This window comes from Callithrix jacchus, chromosome 17 (genome assembly GCF_049354715.1).
Source record: "Callithrix jacchus isolate 240 chromosome 17, calJac240_pri, whole genome shotgun sequence".
Classification (NCBI taxonomy): domain Eukaryota; kingdom Metazoa; phylum Chordata; class Mammalia; order Primates; family Cebidae; genus Callithrix; species Callithrix jacchus.
The window spans coordinates 83566620-83586145 of NC_133518.1; the positions used below are offsets into that span (position 1 = coordinate 83566620).

At 46.7% G+C, this 19526-nt stretch overlaps 1 long non-coding RNA gene and 1 pseudogene across 2 annotated transcripts in view; one reads left to right on the forward strand and one right to left on the reverse strand.

The window, feature by feature from the left end:
* Positions 1 to 19526, forward strand: part of LOC144580050 (uncharacterized) — an 82203-nt gene that overhangs the window by 57638 nt on the left and 5039 nt on the right. The window lies entirely within an intron of this gene.
* LOC144580065 (small nucleolar RNA U13) lies at positions 15750 to 15847 on the reverse strand (annotated as a pseudogene).

Here is a 19526-nt window from a genome sequence, read left to right on the forward strand (position 1 = left end):
GTTTTCCCACCTGTCAGATAGGAATCATATGAGGATGCTCTCCTAAGATGATGCTCGAGGCTAAATAATGTTACCCACAAATGAGCCTAGACAAGCACCTCCTGCATTTTAAATACTCTTCCCTTTTGGCTGTTGTCATTACTGTTATTATTTTACTAACTAGAGTGCTTTCTAGCCTGCAAAATAAGGATCTGAAGTTTGTGAACAAGACCATTACTCCTTACCAACTGATTACCCCAATTTTTCTTTTTCTTTTCTTTCTGGTTTTTTTTTTTTTTTTGGTCTGGGAGAAAGAGGTGGAGAGGCAACTTTCCATATACATTTATATATATATGTACATATATATGTTTGTATGTGCATATATATATATAATTGCATTTTAGGTTTTGGGGTACATGTGAAGAACATGCAATATTGTTGCATAGGTACATACGTGGCAATGTGGTTTGCTGCCTTCCTCCCCATCACCTATATCTGGCATTTCTCCCTATGTTATCCCTCCCCAACTCCCCACCCCATGCTGTCCCTCCACTAGTTTCCCACCACATACCCCAGGGTATCATGTTTCCCTCCCTGTGCCCATGTGTTCTCATTGTTCAACACCCACCTATAAGTAAGAACATGAAGGGTTTGATTTTCTGTTCTTGTGTCAGTTTGGTAAGAATGATGGTTTCCAGGTTCATCCATGTCCCTACAAACATCTTTTTTATGCCTGCATAGTATTCCATGTTGTATATGTGCCACAATTTCCCTGTCCAGTCTACCATAGATGGGCATTTGGGTTGTTTCCAAGACTTCATTATTGTAAAGAGTGCAAAAATTAACATTCGTGTGCATGTGTCCTTATAGTAGAACGACTTATAATCCTTTGGATATGTACCCAGTGATGGAATTGCTGCGTCAAATTGAATTTCTATTTCTAGGTCCTTAAGGAATCGCCAGTCTTCCACAATGGTTGAACTAATTTGCACTCCCACCAACAGTGTAAAAGTGTTTCTATTTCTCCACATTTTCTCCAGAATCTGTTGTCTCCAGGTTTTTTAATGATTGCCATTCTAATTGACATGAGATGGTGTCTCAATGTAGTTTTGATTTGCATTTCTCTAATGACCAATGATGATGAAGATTTTTCATATGTTTGTTGGCCTCATGTACGTCTTCTTTTGTAAAGTGTCTGTTCATATCTTTCACTCACTTTTGAATGGGCTTGTTTGTTTCTTTCTTGTAAATCTGTTTTACTTCTTTGCAGATTCTGGTTATTAGCCCTTTATCAGATGGGTAGATTACAAAAATTTTTTCCCATTCTGTTGGTTGCCAGTTCACCCTAATGATGGTTTCTTTTGCTGTGGAGTTTGATTAGGTCCCATTTGTCTGTTTTGTCCTTTGTTGCCAATGCTTTTGGTGTTTTAGTCATGAAGTCCTTGCCTATGCCTATATCCTAAATGGTTTTGTGTATGGTTTCTTCTAGGATTTTTATGGTGTTAGGTCTTATGTTTAAGTCTTTAATCCGTCTGGTGTTAATTTCAGTGTAAGGTGTCAGGAAGAGGTCTAGTTTCTGCTTTCTGCACGGGACTAGCCAGTCTTCTCAACACCATTCATTAAACAGGGAATCCATTTCCCATTGCTTATTTTTGTGAGGTTTGTCAAAGATCAGATGGTTGTAGATGTGTGGCCTTGCCTCTGAGGCCTCTGTTCTGTTCCATTGGTCTATATCTCTGTTATGGTACCAGTACCATGCTCTTTTGATTACTGTAGGCTTGTAGTATAGTTTGAAGTCAGGTAGTGTGATGCCTCCAGCTTTGTTCTTTTTGCCTAGATTTGACTTGGCTATGTAGGCTGTCTTTTGGTTCCATATGAAGTTTAAGGTGGTTTTTTCCTGTTCTGCGAAGAAGGCCCTTGGTGGCTTGATAGGGATAGTGTTGAATCTATAGATTACTTTGGGCAGTATGGCCATTTTCATGATACCGAATCTTCCTAAGGAATACCATGGAATGTTTCTCCATCTTTGTGTCCTCTCTTATTTTGTTGAGCAGTGGTTTGTAGGTCTCCTTGAAGAGGTCTTTAAATTCCTTGTTACTTTTATTCCTAGGCATTTTATTCTCTTGGTAGCAATTGTGAATGGCAGTTCATTCTTGATTTGGCTCTCTTTAAGTCTGTTATTGGTGTATAGGAATGCTTGTGATTTTTGTGCATTAATTTTTTATCCTGAGACTTTGCTGAAGCTGCTTATCAGGTTCAGGAGATTGTGGGCTGAGACGATGGGGTCTTCTAGATATACAATCATGTCGTCTGCAAAGAGAGAAAATTTGACTTCGTCCTTTCCTATTTGAATACGGTTTATTTTTTTTTTTCTTGCCTAATTGCTCTGGGTAGAACTTCCAGTACTATATTGCATAGGAGTGATGAGAGAGGACATCCTTATCTAGTGCCAGATTTCAAAGGGAATGCTTCCAGTTTTTGCCTATTCATTGTGATACTGGCTGTGGGTTTGTCATAAATAGCTTTTATTATTTTTAGATAAGTTCTGTCAATACCTAGTTTATTGAGAGTTTTGCCTTCTCTGCATCTATGGAGATAATCCTGTGGTTTTTGTGTTTGGTTCTGTTTATGTGGAGAATTATGTTTATAGACTTGTGTATGGTGAACCAGCCTTACATTCCAGGATGAATTTTCTTTCCTTTTCTTTTCTTTTTTTTTGAGACAGAGTCTCACTCCCCCTCCAAGGCTCAAGTTATTTTCCTGCTCAGTCTCACGAGTAACTGAGATTACAGGCACCCACCACTAGGCCTGACTAATTTTTGTATTTTTTTTTCATAGAGACGGGCTTTCACCATGTTTGCCAGGCTGGTTTCAAACTCCTGATCTCAGGTGATCCACCCACGTCAGTCCCCCAAAGTGCTGGGATTATGGGCGTGTGCCACCACCCCATCGCATAACCCCAGTTTTTTTTTTTACCAACTTTGATTACAGAAATTGGCATGACTCCCAGATTCCCATAATGCAAATTGTCCTCCCAATTATAACTGCTAGTTTGTTTTCATTTAAGAAAAACAAGACAAACAGAAATTGAAATGCTGGTCATTTCTGTTGACAAAAAGATAAGAATGGCCCGATGCAGTGGCTGATGCCTGCAATTCCAGCAATTTGAGAGGCTGAGGTGGGAAGATCACTTGAAGCCAGGAGTTCGAGACCAGCCTGACCAACACGGTGAATTCTCCTCTCTACTAAAAATACAAAAATGAGCAAGGCAGGGTGGCATGTGCCTGTAGTTCCATCTACTCAGGAGGCTGAGGCAGGAGAATCGCCCAACCCAGGAGGCGGAGGTTGCAATGAACAAAGATCATGCCACTGCACTCCAGCCTGGGAAACAAGATCAGAGCACCATCTCAAAAAACAAAAAAATGTAATGTGACTGCTATTTTCTTGTTATAATCACAGAGTTCATGTGGAAAAGCTAAGCAATATGAAAAAATACAGAGTTAAAGATATAAAAAAATTACCCCACATTGGATCAGCAAACTTTTTTTTTTTCTCTTGAGATAGACTAGGTCTTGCTATTGCCCAGCCGGTGGGCAGTGGCACAATCACAGATGCCTGCATCCTCGACCTCCTGGGCTCACTCTGTGCTCCTGCCTCCCAAGGAGCTGGGACTACAGGTACACACCCCTACACCAAGCTATTTTTTTTAATTTTTTTGTAGAGGTGAAGTTTCACTGTGTTGCCCGGGCTGGTCTTGAACTCTTGGCCTCAAGTGATCCTCCCGCCTCAGCCTTCCAAAGTGCTGGGATTACAGGCATGACCTTATCTGGAGACTGGGTCTTTACAGAGGTTATCAAATTAAAATGGGTCATGATGGTGGGGCCCTGATCCCATATAACTGGTGTCCTTACTAAAAGGGAAATTTGTTGCCAGTAAAAGAAAAAGAAAGAGTAAAATATTTTTTTTGAGACAGTCTTGTTCTGTTACCCAGGCTTGAGTGTAGTGATGTGATCATAGCTCAATGCAGCATCAATCTCCTGGGTTCAAATGATCCTTCCACCTCAGCTTCCTGAGTAGCTGGGACTACAGGTGTGTTCCACCATGCCCAGCTAATTTTCTGTATTTTATGTAGAGATGGTATCTCACTATGTTTCCCAGGCTAAACTTGAACTTCTAGGCTCAAGCAATCCTGTCTCGGCCTCCCAAAGTGCTGGGATTATAGGTGTGAGCCACTGTGCCTGCCCAAAAATAAATTTTCACACAGAGACAGACATGCATAGAAGGACAATGGCCACTATAAGTCAAGGGATGCCTGCTGTCCCAGAGCCTCCAGAGAGAGCCTGGCCTGCAGACACCCAACTACACTTCCGGCCTCCCAATTGGGAGACAATAAATTTTTATTTTATTTATTGATTTATTGAAACAGGGTCTCGCTCTGTCACCCAGGCTGGAGTGCAGTGGCATGACCTCAGCTCACTGCAGCCTCATTCTCCCTGGTTCAAGAAATCCTCCCACCTCAGCCTCCAGAGTAGCTTGAGATCACAGGAACATGCAACCATGCCTGGCTAATTTTTTTTTCTGAGATAGATTCTTGCTCTGTCCCTCAGTCTGGAATAAATTGGTGTGATCTCAGCTTACTGCAACCTCCACCTTCTGGGATCAAGCATTTCTCCTGCCTCAGCCTCCTGAGTACCTAGGATTACGGAGGCGCACCACCACACCCAGCTAATTTTTGTATTTTTCGTAGAGAGGGTTTCACCATGTTGGCCACGCTGGTCTCGAACTCCTGACATCATGATTTGCCTACCTCAGCCTCCCAAAGTCATAGGATTACAGGTGTTAGCCACCACTCCCGGCCTTGTATTCTTTCAGTAGAGATGGAGTTTCATCCTATTGGCCTGGCCAGTCTCGATCTCCTTACCTCAAGATATCCTCTCATCCTCCCCAAAGTAAAGGGATTACAGACATGAGCCATCATGCCCTTGGTCATTCATGAATGTGTAATTAGGTTTTGTCCAGGATCAGAGGCTCATGCCTGTAATTCCAGCACTTTGGAAGGCTGAGAAGGGAGGGTCCCTTGATGCCCAAAGTTTGAGGACAGCCTGGCCAACACGGTGAGGTCCCATCTCCACACACACACAAATATTAGTTGAGCATGGTGACATGCACCTGTAATCCTAACTACTCAGGAGGCTTAGGTGATAGGATTGCTTAAGCATGGGAATAAGAGGCTGCAGTGAGGTATGATTGTACCACTGCACTGTAGCCTGGACAACACAGGAAGTCCCTCTCTGTCTCTAAAAAAAAAAGGCGTTGTTTGATTTTGTGTTTCTGTTGTTACTGTTGTTTTTTGAGATGGAGTCTCACGCTCTGCCCAGGCTGGAATGCAATGGTTCAATCTCGGCTCACTACAACCTCCACCTCCTGTATTGAAGTGATTCTCCAACCTGAGCCTCCCGAGTAGCTGCGATTACAGGTTTGCACCACTACCCTAGGCTCATTTTTATACTTTTAGTTGAGATGGGGTTTCACCACGTTGGCCAGGCTGGTCTGAAACTCCTGACCTCAGGACATCCACCCGCCTTGGCCTCCCCAAGTGCTAGAATTACAGATGTGGGTCACTGAGCCCAGTCAATTTCATGTTTTGGCTGGGTCGGGTCTGGTAGGTGTATGGTTAATGAACCAGGTCTTAATTTTTCTAGGCTACCGGGGGCTTGGGCACGCACTGACAGCAATGTCGTGGGTGGTGACATTGGCTTCAAACGTGGATGAAAACAAGATCTGGTCTCCTTTTTTTACCCAGACGGTGTTGACCAGCTGACCTAGGAGATAAAAGAACTGGTATATGAGGCCATGTGTACATCCTGGGAAAGGAGATGCCAACTGCTGGGACCCCAGCCCCCCTGCCACCAACCAGGCCACCCGGCCAGTGGCTCTTCCATGTTTGTTACAGCTTTTGAGAGGTTCACTATTCAAAGGAGGATGAATAGTGGGTTTTCAAGAAAACCCATAGCCAGACATGGTGGTTCACGCCTGTAATCCCAGCACTTTAGGAAACCTAGGTGAAAGGATCACTGGAGGTCAGGAGTTCGAGGCCATCACGACCAACATAGTGAAATCCCATCTCTACCAAAAATACATAAATTAGCCAGGTGTGGTGGCATATGCCTGTAGTCCAGCTACTCGAGAGACTGAGGGCTGAGAATCCCGGGAGGTGGAGGTTGCAGTGAGTAGAGACCACACCATCGTACTCCATCCTGGGTGACAGAGTGAGACTCCATCTAAAAAATAAAAGAAAAAATAAAGTGAGAAAACCAGGCATGGGGGTGCATGTCTGTAATCCCAGCACTTTGGGAGGCTGAGCTGGACAGATCACTTGAGGTCAGGAGTTCAAGATCAGCCTGACTAACACGGCAAAATCTTGTCTCTGCTAAAAATATGAAAATGAACCAGGCATGGTTGCGTGTGCCTGTGATCCAAGCTACTAAGGAGGCTGAGGCAGGAGAATTGCTTGAACCCGGAGGTGTAAATTGCAGTTAGACGAGATTTCACCACTGCACTCCAGCCTGAGGGACAGAGCAAGACTCCTCTTTAAAAAAAAAATCAGAGAAGACCGAGATATCCGCAGATAATGCACCGTGTCACTTTCCCTGTGCACTTTTCCTGACTCTTGGTAGACAGTTCCTAACATCACCATGAGATCCTGGTGAAGGAAGGGTGGATACTGAGGTTGCTACAGTTTTATGAACCATTTTTCCCCAGAGAGAGGTGGTCATCTTCTGTCAGATTCCTTTGAGTGTTTTGCCAACCCCTGCTGTGGGAGGTTTACCCTCAGGGCACTCCTCCATGAAGCCACCAGGTGACGCCATTGCCGTATAAATGAAACAAACTGACCCGACATTAGAAAATGGTGTTCTACTTTCTTTGAGCTGAGTGGGGTGGGTCAAACCTGTAATCCCAGCACTTAGGGAGGCTGAGGTGAATAGATCACTTGAGTCCAGGAGTTCGAGTCCAGCCTGAAAACATGGTGAAACCCTGTCTGTTTTAAAAATACAAAAATTAGCCAGGCATAGTGATGCACACCTGTCATCCTAGCTACTCAGGAGGCTGAGACAGCAGAATCGGTTGGGAAGCAGAGGTTGCAGGGAGCCAAGTTCGTGACTCTGCACTGCAGCCTGGGTAACAGAGTGAGACTCCATCTCCAAAAAAAAAAGTGTTCCTAAGGACTGAGAGGGGAAATTGAGGCAGGCATACTGGAGTTGGGGTGGGGCTTGGTGAGAGAATGGGTTCAAGTAACCTGTGAAGGACTCTCAGAAAGTCAGAGCAACATAAAAATTATTTATTCTACCTCCCGCTTCTACATTTTCCAGATATAGAAAACAAAGTTGAGAGGCAGGGGGACATGTATCCCAAAAGCACCACGTTGGTAGGGAGCAGGGTTGCCAGAGAAAACACAGGACATCCAGTCAAGTGAGAGTTTCAAACTCTCAGTGTATGTCTCAAATAATGCACAAGACTTAAACTAAAACTTTATTTACTTTTTGTCTTCAAAGGTAACTGGGCATCTGTACGATGATTTGCTAAGTCTTACAACCCTTGTGAGGGTAAAATGAAGATTAGAAAGATACTTAAACGTAATAAGCAAACATGCAAAATGAGGGCAACTCTTTCCCATTTTGCAGACAAGGGAACTGCACGTTAGGGAGGGGACTTGCCCCAAAGCCACCCTCACAATCCTCAGAGTCAGGATTTGAACCCAGTCCTTATTCCAGAGGTCTCAACTTCACTGTTGTGGCCAGGAACAGCTCCCAGTCCCACTCGTGTGTGTGCATGTTCTTTCTTGAATATGACTCTCTCCCCATCGTGTAAGTGGGTGGTTCCCCTCCCTGACATTGACGGACTCCGTCTTCAGCAGGCGCCTCCTGACCCAGCAGACCCCCATGAGCCCAGATCCCTGGGACCCGGTGGCTGTCCTTATCACATTCCTTGACTCCGCATCTTAGGATCCAAGTCTGACCCTCTTCAGGATCTGCAGCTGTGTTACAGAAAAGGGGACCCGATCCAGACCACAAGGGAGGGTCCTCGGATCTCGTGTAAGAAGCCATTCAGCATGAGTCTGTAAAGTGAAAGCACAATTGTTTGTTTGTTTGCTTTTTTTGTTGTTTTGTTTTGGTTTTGAGATGGAGTCTTTGTTGCCCAGGCTAGATAGAGAGTAGCGGTGTGATCTTGGCTCAGTACGACCTACGCCTCCCGGGTTCGAGAGATTTTCCTGCTTCAGCCTCCTGAGTAACTGGGATCACAGGTGCATGTCACCACACCTGGCTAATTTTTATATTTCTAGTAGAGATAGCATTTCACCATGTTGGCCAGGCTGATCTAGAACTCTTGACCCCAGGTGATCCACCTGCCTCAGCCTCCCAAAGTGCTGAGATTACAAATGTGAGCCACAGTGTAAGTTTATTCTTTCCTTAAAAAGCAAGTTTTTTAAGAAGATGAAGATGAAATAGCTACTCCATAGAGCAGCCCAGAGGGCGCTGGTGCCCATCTTTAGGGTCATTTCTTCCTGACATGCTAAATGAGGGCTAGACTATTCATGACTCCCCTTTTATAGATCTTATAGGGAAACTTTCTGATGTTGCCATGGCATTTTTAAACTGTCATGGCGCTGGTGGCAAATGTAGGAGTGAGGATGAGCAGAGGTCACTCTGGTCATCATCTTGGTTTCGGTGGGTCTTGGACTGGCTTCTTTACTGCAGCCTGTTTTACGGACAAGGTCTCTGTGACCTGTATCCTGTGCTGCCCTCCTGTCTCATCCTGTGACTCAGAATGCCTTCACTGCCTGGAAATGAAACCCAGTAGGTCTCAGCCTCCTTTTACGCATCTCCTATTCAAGATGGAGCCGCTGTGGTTCACACCCCTCTGGCAGCTGGGCTCCCCGGGATCTCCTGAGGTTCTGTCCCCTCCGTGCCTAGCTCCTGGGTCCCTCCACCATCGCCGTCTTCCTGAGCCACCTGCCTCTGAGTTTCTTTATCAGCAAGAAGAGGAATCACTTTCAGGTTCGGCTTTTGGGGGAAAAGACGGACCAGGCAGGAAGTAGGGAGGAAGACACAGGCCCTGGTGTGGGCGATGGGGAGGGCAGAGCTGAGTGGGATCCGGCGGGTCTGGCTTTGTTCTTGTCTCTGCGAGTTGCCCATCGTGCAGACCTGCCCCTCTCCTTCCCCATCGCATCGGACGGCGGCTCTTCCCTCCAGTGTTCAGACCCCAGGCCCTGGGTCAGATCAATGCCTTTTTCTCCTGCACCCCATCAGTCAGCAGATTTGCTTGGCGTCATCTGAAAAATGCATCCAGCAGCAAGGCCCTGGCTCACTCCTTACTTCCGCCCCAGCCTCTCTCCACTTCCAGCCACAGGAGACCTGTGTGAGCTGAATTCATCACACCCTCCTCTGCTCAGACCTACAGCAGCCCCATTTTCCTCAGTCTGAGCCAAAGGCCCCACAGTGGCCCACCTGGCCCTCCCTGAGCTGCCTCATTGACTCCAGCCTCACCTTCCACCCGTCTCCCTCCCTTTCCCACCTACCCCATCCTCACACCTGCCCGATGTTCACACATCTCTCCAGGCATCTGCTTTAGCTGCTCTCCGCCTGGACCACCCTCACTCTAGAAGACTCTTGTCCCCTCCAGCACCCCCTGCAGTCAGGTCCACCTTCCTCACCATCGTTCAGCAAGGACACGCCCCGCCCATCCCTCTCCTTTCAGCATCTCTCTTCCTTGGCCTGTTTTGGGTTCATTTTTGCTGTTCTCCAGCACTTCCCACTTCCTAAAGGGCCCTTCAAGAAGCACCCGGAAGGGGCCAATGGCCTTGCTCTCCTTAGACTAGAAGCTCCACGGCAGCACAGCACACTCTTTGTGGCAGATTCAGTATCTAGTTAGTGCTCTGCATGCAGAAGGTGCTGGACAAGTGTTTGAGAACTACGGAAGAAGGGAGGGAGGGGAGAAGGGTAGGAAAGAGGAAGGGAAGAAGGGAGGGATGGGGAGAAAGGAGGGAGGGGAGGAGTGAAAAGGAGGGAGGGAAGGAAAGATAGGAAAGGGGAGGACAGATGGAGGGAAGGAAAGAGTTGAAAGAGGAAGAGAAGGAATGATGGAGGCAAGGAAGAAAGGGAGGAGGGAGGTGGAAAAAGAGGGTAGAAAGCAAGGCAGGAGAGCAGAAGAAAGGAGTAGGGAAGAAAAAAAAGGTGGAAGGGGGATAAAGGGAAGGAACTTATTTTCTCTCTAGGCCCAGCTGTCCCAATTATCTGTCATTTGGCCAGCCTCCTGCATGGCCTCCTCCGAGCACAGTGACTCATGCCTCTAATCCCAGCAGTTTGGGAGTTCGAAACAGGTGGATCACCTGAGTTCAGGAGTTCTAAACCAGACTGGTCAACATGGCAAAATGCCATCCATCTTAAAAAATACAAAGATTAGCTGAGCATCGTGGCAGGCACCTATAATCTTAGCTACTCCAGAATGTCAGGCAGGAGAATCACTCGAACCCAGGAGGCAGAGATCACAGTGAGCCAAGATCGCGCCACTGCACTCCAGGCTGGTAACAAAGCAAGACTCCATCTCAAGAAATAACAAAATACCTTCTCCAGGCAGCTACCTTCTGATGATGCCCCTCCCCGGTTAAGCACAGACCCCGAACTCCTGCCTGACCCTAAAGTGCCAAGTGACGCCGCGCATGTACTCCTCTGGCCACACCGAGTGTCCTCTCAGTCATGCTGCTCCCTCTGCCTAGGTGTTTGTTGTCCCCTGTCTCAGAGCCTTCAATCCCTCTTCCCGGCTCCATGCCCTCATCCTCTGCCTGCCCAGAACCCACCTCCTGGCCATTTAACATGTAGCTCAGGTTGTAATCCCAGTACTTTAGTAGGCCAGGGGCAGAGGGTCACTTGAGCCCAAGAGCTTGAGGCCAGCCTGGGCAACAGAGTGAGACCCCACAACTCCACCAAAAATGTAAAAGGAAGAAAGATGTAGCTCAGGCATTACTCACCTCCAGGTAGCCTTCCTGATGGTGCCATACCCAGGTGGGCTCAGGGGCAGCCTCTGTTCTCTGGGCACCAGAAGCCTCCTTTCTGTGGCAGTGGTCCTGGGTCAGCTCCTGCAGGAATCCAGGCACAGGATGATGGTGGATGGATCAGGACTGAGGGTCAGAGATGCGGAGAGACAGACAGCTTTGGGAAGCAGTAGGAAGGATCAGCGGGATTTGCTGCACGGTGACTGTCAGGGTGCAGGGCAGAATTCCGGACCAGCTGTGTCTTCATCTCTCTCTTCCCTCCAATCCCAGGAGAGCAAACGAGGCAGAAGGACTTGTGGGCCCGATTCACCAGCTCTATCCTCAGGAACTCGAGGACCATCAAGTTCCATGGCTGGGAGGGAGACTTTCTGGACAGAGTCCTGGGCATCCGAGGCCAGGATCTGTGTACCTTGTGGACCTCTGGCCTCCTCTTCTTTATGTCGCTGGTGTCTTTCCAAGCGTCTACATTTCTGGTCATGTCACTCTAGTCTCTATGATGAGCAGGACTGGGGAAGGAGTGTGGGCCTCAGGAGGTGAGGTAGTGGAGCCTCCCTGATCCTACCACCCTGTCCATCAAAACCCACACATTCTGGATCCTGTTCTCACCGGGTTTCTGCTATCTTCTGTGTGAATGAATTAATTCCATCATTCTGGTGAAGGTAACAGCGGCTGTTGAGGTCTGCTCTTCTTAGAGTTCTAGGCTTCCACTGATGTGGGGAGGAGAGTTCAGGTGCAGACAGGCTGCAGAGGTAGAATCCAGGGTATGAGTGGCTTTCTTGCTGCTGGCCAACAAATGTCCATAGCCACCCTGTCACTGACGTGATTCTTGTTCTGCCGTTCTGTCATTTATTTCTGATTGCTGTCAGAACACTCTTCCTAAAGCACAACTTTCAGAAGAATTTAAACATGTTGATGCATAGGCAAGGCACAGTGACTCACGCCTGCCATCCGAGCTCTTTGGGAGGCTGAGGTGCCTTGAACCCAGTTGGTGGAGGTTGCAGTGGCCCCAGATTGTGCCACTTCACTCCAGCCTGGGTGACGGAGCAAGACTTTGTGTCAAAAACCAAACCAAACAAAACAAAAGGATCACAAATGGGACCAATACCTAGGGCCCTCCCATGCTGCTCTCTTCAGGAGTCGCCAGGCTCAGCCCTCATGTCTATCACCTTCACAGAGAGGCCTTTCCTGACCACCTTCACCAGCACCTGAGCACCCCTGCTTGTGCTAGTGCACTCTAACCTGCACCCGATTTCTCTTTACTTTTTTATTTTTGAAGATAGAGTCTTGCTCTGTTCCCCGGGCTGGAGTGCAGTGACGCAATGTCGGCTCACTGCAACCTTCACCTCCCAAGTTCAAACAATCCTCCCACCTCACCCTCCTGAGTAGCTAGGATTACAGGCAGTTGCCACCACACCTAGGTAATTATCTTTTTTGTACCTTTAGTAGAGATGGCATTTCACCATGTCGGCCAGACTGGTCTTGAACTCCTAACCTCAGGGGATCCATCCTCCTCAGCCTCCCAAAGTGCTGGGATTACAGATGGGAGCCACCGCACCTGGCCATACCTGCTTTAGTTTTTATTCTTCATAGCACTCTCCACCTGATGTGCTGTCTGTGTTAATGGTTTGTTTATGGATCGCCTGTCTCTTTCCCCCTCATTAGAATGATGGATCCATTAAGAGAGCAGCAACTTTGTTTTGCTCATTGCTGTTTGCCCAGAGCCCGGAACCCTGTCAGGTATATGATAACCAGGAAGTAGTTATTCATAGAATGAATGAATGTAAGAATAATAAATGGCCGGGTGCTGTGGCTCACGCCTGTAATCCTAGCACTTTGGGAGGCTGAGGTGGGTGGATTGCTTGAGGTCAGGGATTCGAGACCTGCCTGGACAACATGGTGAAACCCCATCTCTACTAAAAATAAAAAAAGTTAGCTAGGAATACTGATGCACGCCTGTAATCCCAGCTACTCAGGAGGCTGAGACAGGAGAATTGCCTGTACCCAGGAGATGAAGGTTACATTGAGTCGAGACCATGTCACTGCACTGTAGCCTGGCAGAAAGAGAGAGAGTGTCTCAGAAATAAATGAAAATAATTTTAAAAAAGAATGAATGAAAGACCAGAAGGCCTAGATAGAAGGAATATGTTACAGTAATCAATAGTGCACAAGGGAAATTACAGTGAACGAGAATTTATTTGAATATTTCAAGATAGCTAGAAGAGAAGAATTTTCTTATTCCCAAAACAAAAGATAAATATTTGAGGTGATGACTGTCTCAGTTACCCCGATTTGATCATTACATATTGTCTACAGCTTGGGTCCCCAACCCTCCTGGCCACGGATCTGTACCAGTAGCCTGTTTTTGTTTTTCTTTTTTTTTTTTTTTTCTCTCTCTCTCTTTTTGAGACAGAGTCTCAGTGTGTGCAGCGGTGCTATCTCAGGTAAATGTAACCTCCATCTCTGAGGCTCAAGTAATTCTTCTGCCTCAGCCTCCTGAGTAGCTGGGATTACAGGCATGTACCACCACACCTGGCTAATTTTTGTATTTTTAGTAGAGACAGGGTTTCACCATGTTGGCCAGGCTGGTCCCAAACGCCTTACTTCAGGTGATTTGCCCTCCTCATTCTCCCAGAGTGCTGGGATTGCAAGTGTGAGCCATTGCACCCGGGCTTTTTTTTTTTTTTAATTTGACAGGGAGTTTTGCTCTTGTTGCCCAGGCTGGAATGCAATGGCATGATCTTGACTCTCTGCAACCTCCGTCTCCCAGATTCAAGCCAGTTTCCTGCCTCAGACTCCCAAGTAGCTGTGATTACAGGTATGAGCCACCATGACAGGCTAATTTTTGTATTTGTAGTAGAGACAGGGTGTCTCTATGTTGGTCAGGTTGGTCTCGAACTCCCAACCTCAGGTGATCCACCTGCCTCAGTCTCCCAGTGTGCTGGGATTACAGGCGCGAGCCACCGTGCCCATCTCACCTGTTGGGAACTGGGCAGGCAGCACAGCAGGTGAGCAGCGAACGGGCTAGGGAGGCTTTATCTGTGTTCACAGCCGCTCCTTATTTCTGGCATCACCACCTGAGCTCCACCTTCTGTCAGATCGGTGGCGTCGTTAGAGTCTCATAGGAATGCAAACCCTACCGTAAGCAGCACATGCGAGGGAGCTGGACTGCATGCCCCTTATGAGAATCCAATGCCTGTTTATCTGTCAATGTCTCCCGTCACCTTCAGAAGGGATGCTCTAGTTTCAGGAAAACAAGCTCAGGGCTCCCACTAATTTTACGTTACGGTGAGTTGTGTAAATATTTCATTATATATTACACTGTAATAATAACAGAAGTGGGCCGGGCACAGTGGCACATGCCTGTTATCCTATCCTTTTGGGAGGCTGAAGCAGTCGGATCACCTGATGTCGGGGGTTCAAGATCAGCCTGGCCAACATGGTGAAACACCGTCTCTGCTAAAGGTACAAAAACTGGCATGGTGGCAGGAACCTGTCATCCCAGCTACTTGGGAGGCTGAGGCAGGAGCATTGCTTGAACCCAGGAGTGGAGGTTGCAGTGAGCCACCATCATAGCATTTTGGGAGGCTGAAGTGGGCGGATCACCTGAAGTCAGCAGTTCGAGACCAGCCCGGCCCACAGGTGAAACCTCGCCTGTAATAAAAATACATAAATTAGCTAGGTGTGGTGGTAGGAGACTATAAGCTGACTTACTCGGGAGGCTGAGGCAAAAGAATTGCTTGAACCGAGGAGGTGGAGGTTGCAGTGAGCCAAGATCATGTCCCTGGACTCCAGCCTGGGCAATATATGAAGATTCTGGTTTTGTTTTTCTTTTTGTTTTTTAAAAGGCAAGCCAGTTACAATGGCTTATACCTATAATTCCAGAATTTTGGAGGCCAAGATGGAAAGATCACTTGAGGCTAGGAGTTCCAGGTAAACCTGGGCAACATAGCATGACCCCATCTCTACAAAACATTTTTTAAAAATTGTGCACAGTGGCATGTGCCCATAGTCTCAGCTACTCAGGAGGCTGAGGCAAGAGGATTGCTGCAGCCCAGGAACTGGAGGCTGCAGTGAGCCATGCTTGTGCCACTGCACTCCAGCCTGGGTGACAGAGTGAGACCCTGCCTCTCAAAAAAAAGAATTCAGAGTAGAGAAAGGTATGAATTGTAAGTTCAAGCATTGCACGTCTTACATTTCCTTCAGAAGTGTTGATGCGTGCCCCAAGAACTCTGCATTCATTTCCCAGCGCTGCCTTAACAAAGTACCCTAAACTGTGTGGCTTCAACCACAGAGATTTATTCTCACAGTTCTGGAGACCAGGGGTCTGAAATCAAGGGATTTTTTATTGTTTGTTTTTTCTCTGAAGGCTGTGAGAGAGGTCTGTCCCAGGTCTCGCTCATGGATTCTCAGAGCCTCCAGAGTTCCTTGGCTTGCAGGTGGTCTTCTGTCTCTGTCTTGAAACCGTCTTCCCTTTGTAGGTGTCTTTGTCCACACATCCCCTTTTTATAAGGACACCAGGCACACTGGATTAGAATTCACCCTCATTACCTCAGCTTAGCTCGATCACATGTGAAGAGGCTATTTCCAAATAAGGTCGCATCCACAGACCCTGCGGCATAGGGCTTCAGCGTCTTTCGGGGAGACAGAGCACAACGCATAACACTATAGATTTGCAAATATTTTTAGTTTGAGTTTCTGGGTTTTATTTTTTATTTTTTAGTGTCGGATGAGTGATGTGATGATACCGTAACAAGGTTTGAGAATGGCACATATAATAAAAAAGCCTGATAACCCAATTGTCATGCTTAGGTTTTGGTTTTTTAAAATTTTAGTTTTTCTTGAGGCAGGGTCTTGCTGCAATACTCATGCTGGAGGGCAGTGGTGCAATCATGGGTCACCGCAGCCTTAACCTCCTGGACTCCAGCGATCTTCGCACCTCAGCCTCCCAAAGAGCTAGGATTATAGGAATGAGCCACCACCCCCAGCTTTTCCCTATTTTTTGTTTGTATGTTGTTCATTTTTCTCAAAAAACACATCTTTTTATCTGTGCATGCTGGCTCATGCCTGTAATCCTCAGTACTTTGGGAGGCCAAGGCAGGTGGATCTCTTGAGATCAGGAGTTCAAGACCAGCCCGGCCCACATGGTGTAACGCCTTCTCTACTAAAAATACAAAAATGAGCTGGATGTGGTGGTGCGTACCTGTAATCCCAGTTACTCGGGAAGCTTAGGCGGGAGAACCACTTGAACCCTAGAGGCAGAGGTTGCAGTGAGCCAGATTCATACTACCACACTCCAGACTGGGTGGCAGAGCTAGACTAACTCAATAAAAGTGAAATATACATACATATAAACGTGTACATGAACACACACACACACACACACACACACACATACACCTTGGCAAATTTTTTATATATTAGCATTCACTGGTACAATCTAAATTCTATGGTAGATTTTATTTAGATTAATACAATCTAAATACTATTCTATTAAGTGCTACAACTCAAAAAAATAGGCCATGCATTTAAATGATTCAAAGTTCAAAAACTATGAAAGAGTATAGAACCGAGTCTCCCATATGGCAGCTTGTGGCATATGTGTTTATGAAATCTATGTGAGGCTGGATACGGTGGCTCATGCCTGTAATCCCAGCATTTTAGGAGGCCGAGTCGGGTGGCTTACCTGAGGTCAGGAGTTTGAGAGCAGCCTGACCAACATGGTGAAACCCCATCTATACTAAAAACACAGAAAGCAACAGGATGTGGCGGTGAGTCCATATAACCCTATCTACTTTGGAAGCTGAGGCAAAAGAAGTGCTTGAACCTCGGGGACAGAGGTTGCGGTTAGCCAAGATCATGCAACTTCAGTTCAGCCTGGGCAACGGAGCGAGACTCCATCTCAAAAAAGAAAAAAAAATCTAAATAAATTAACATTTAAGAAAATGAAAGATTTGGTTCTTTGGCTGCGTGGGCCACATTTCAAGTGCTCCATAGCCGCAGATGGCCCGGAAATATGGTCTTTATTGCAAAAAGTTCTATCAGTTGGTGTTGGTGCAGCCTTAAAGCCGCTCTCCCGCCCCTCCTCGAAGCCAACCACTGTTACGGTTCCTTTGGTGATTCTTTTCCGAGATGATCTATGCACACAATCAGCACGTGGAGTTAATATATGTACCTAATAAAATCAGCATCTCCCGTGTAGTGGAAATGACCATGTAATAGTCCATGGAATGGAATGTATTCAGCTAGTTTCATAATGAAGTGCTCTTGAGTTTTTCCCAGGTTTTCTGTTAAAATTATTCTGTCGAGAACACCATTCTCTCACAGAGTAAATTTTTAACAGTGGAATTCCCTGGCCAGAAGGTTTATATGTTTTTCTCATTTCTTTTCTATTTTCTTTCTTTCTTTTTTTTCTTTTCTTTTCTTTCTTTCCCTCTCACTATTCCCTCTTCCTACTTTTTTCTTCCCTTTCCCCCTCTCATCCTCCTCCTTTTTCTCTCCCACACTTTTCTCTTTCTTCTACAAGGTCTTGTATTTAATGGCATAATTCTAATTCACTGCAGCCTTGAACCCCTGGGCCCAAGGGATCCTCTTTCCTCAGCCTCCCAAGTAGCAGAGACTAAAACCTGTGCCCCCATGCCTTTCTATATTTTTATTTTCTTTTTAGTGGAGATGGGTCTTACTATATTGTTCAGGCTCGTTTTTATCTTTGTAGGTGCTTTTCAAGAGATCTTACCAAAAGGTACCTGGATAGAACTTAGTCACTTGAAGCTCTTGTCCTTGTGTTGAAATTTTGTGTCTGCCTCCTCCATCCCGGGGAGATTTAAAACTTCTATCCCCTTTTCAGGCAGATCCGTGACTTCAAAAAGTGTACGAATGTTGTGAGGCAAGGCGGAAGGATCACATGAAGTCAGGAATTTGGGCCCAGGCCGGCCAGGAAGGTGAAACTCTGCCTCTACCAAAAATACAAAACTTACATGAGCGTGGTGGTGCACGCCTGTAGGGCCAGCTTCTCAGGAGGCCGAGGCATGCGAATTGTTTGAATCTGGAAAGAGGATGTTGCAGTGAGTCGAGATCGTGCCGCCGCACTCCAGCCAGGTACAAATAGCAGCTTTAGACTGGATCTCGCCGGGCATGACCACTGGGCACGTTCAGCATAGGATCACCGATTCTGCCTCAGTTTTCAGTGTCTTCTCTGGGGCCTGTAGTGTAGCATCTGAAGCCGAGCTGGATGTCTTGCTGCATAAATACTCTCTCCACTTCCACCTGTGCCATCAGTCTGGGTGAAGACTCATGTCAGGGGAGAGCCGTCGTCCTCCTACAGCCCCAGCTGTCTGATGGCTGAGACTTCTACCTCATTTCCAGAACTCCCAGGGGCCTTTGAACGTCTTGTTATTTGCTACATATCCAAGCACAGATTGCCCGTACCTCCCCTCAGACCTTCCTGCCACTCTCTATAGAGCTGCCTGAAGCCTCGAAATGTTTATTTGCCTTTGGAGAAATTCTACTTCCATCTGCCCCAGACTCATCAAAATTACAGTAACAGCCAGCACTCCAACTTTCTGGAGCCTGTTCCAGCAGAGAGGAAGTCTGTTCTTCAAGTCCTCTTTGTAACCCCATTTAAGATGAGGAAACTGAGGCAGATGAGCTCATGAATACAAAGTGCCAGAGCTTGGGTTCAACCTCGAATCCCTGGGCCCAGGGGTTCGAGGCTCGTGTTCAACCTTAGAGTTTGTGGGATTTAAGGTTGATGTTGGAAGCGTTCTGTTTGGCACCCCCTACCCTGGTGTGTGGGGGTTGTGTCCTGGGTTGCCTGCAGAGCCCCAGTTTATGCCTGCTGACCTGACGCATTTGTGACTAGCGTTGTCTTTAACTGCAAAACGTCGTGGTTTGGGAGAGAAATTCTGTGCTCACCCAGTTCACCCGCACCCTGAGGAAGCTCTGACACCACCGCACAGCTTCTGATACATACTGGAGAAAGCCAGCGCTAGGAGGTGCCTGTCAGCAGGAAGAGCTGCAAGCATCTACATCCACATGTAGACATATCTGTACACATACATTCATATACACACATCCCTATATATACATGTCTTTACATCCACACACACGTCTGTACACCCACACATTCATACACATGTCTACATATAGACACCTTCATGTACACATCACTGTACACACAATCCATATCCACACATTTATACACACCTATCTGTGTATTTTGGTATAGCTGTATACATACACATCTACACACATCCATGTACAGATAAATCTGTACACAGATGCATACACATTCGTCCACACACATCTGCACATACGTCGGTGGGGATCAGGGAAATACAGCATTAAGTAGTGACGGTCTGATAATAGCTAGTATTTTTTTGACATCTTTTGGGTGAACTGACTAGCTAGTGGCTATCAGAGGGGTGTGTGAGGTGTGTCTGCAGGTTGGCAGGGCCATCAAACGCGGTATTTGTAGTTGCTCGTGGCTTTCCTAGAGGAT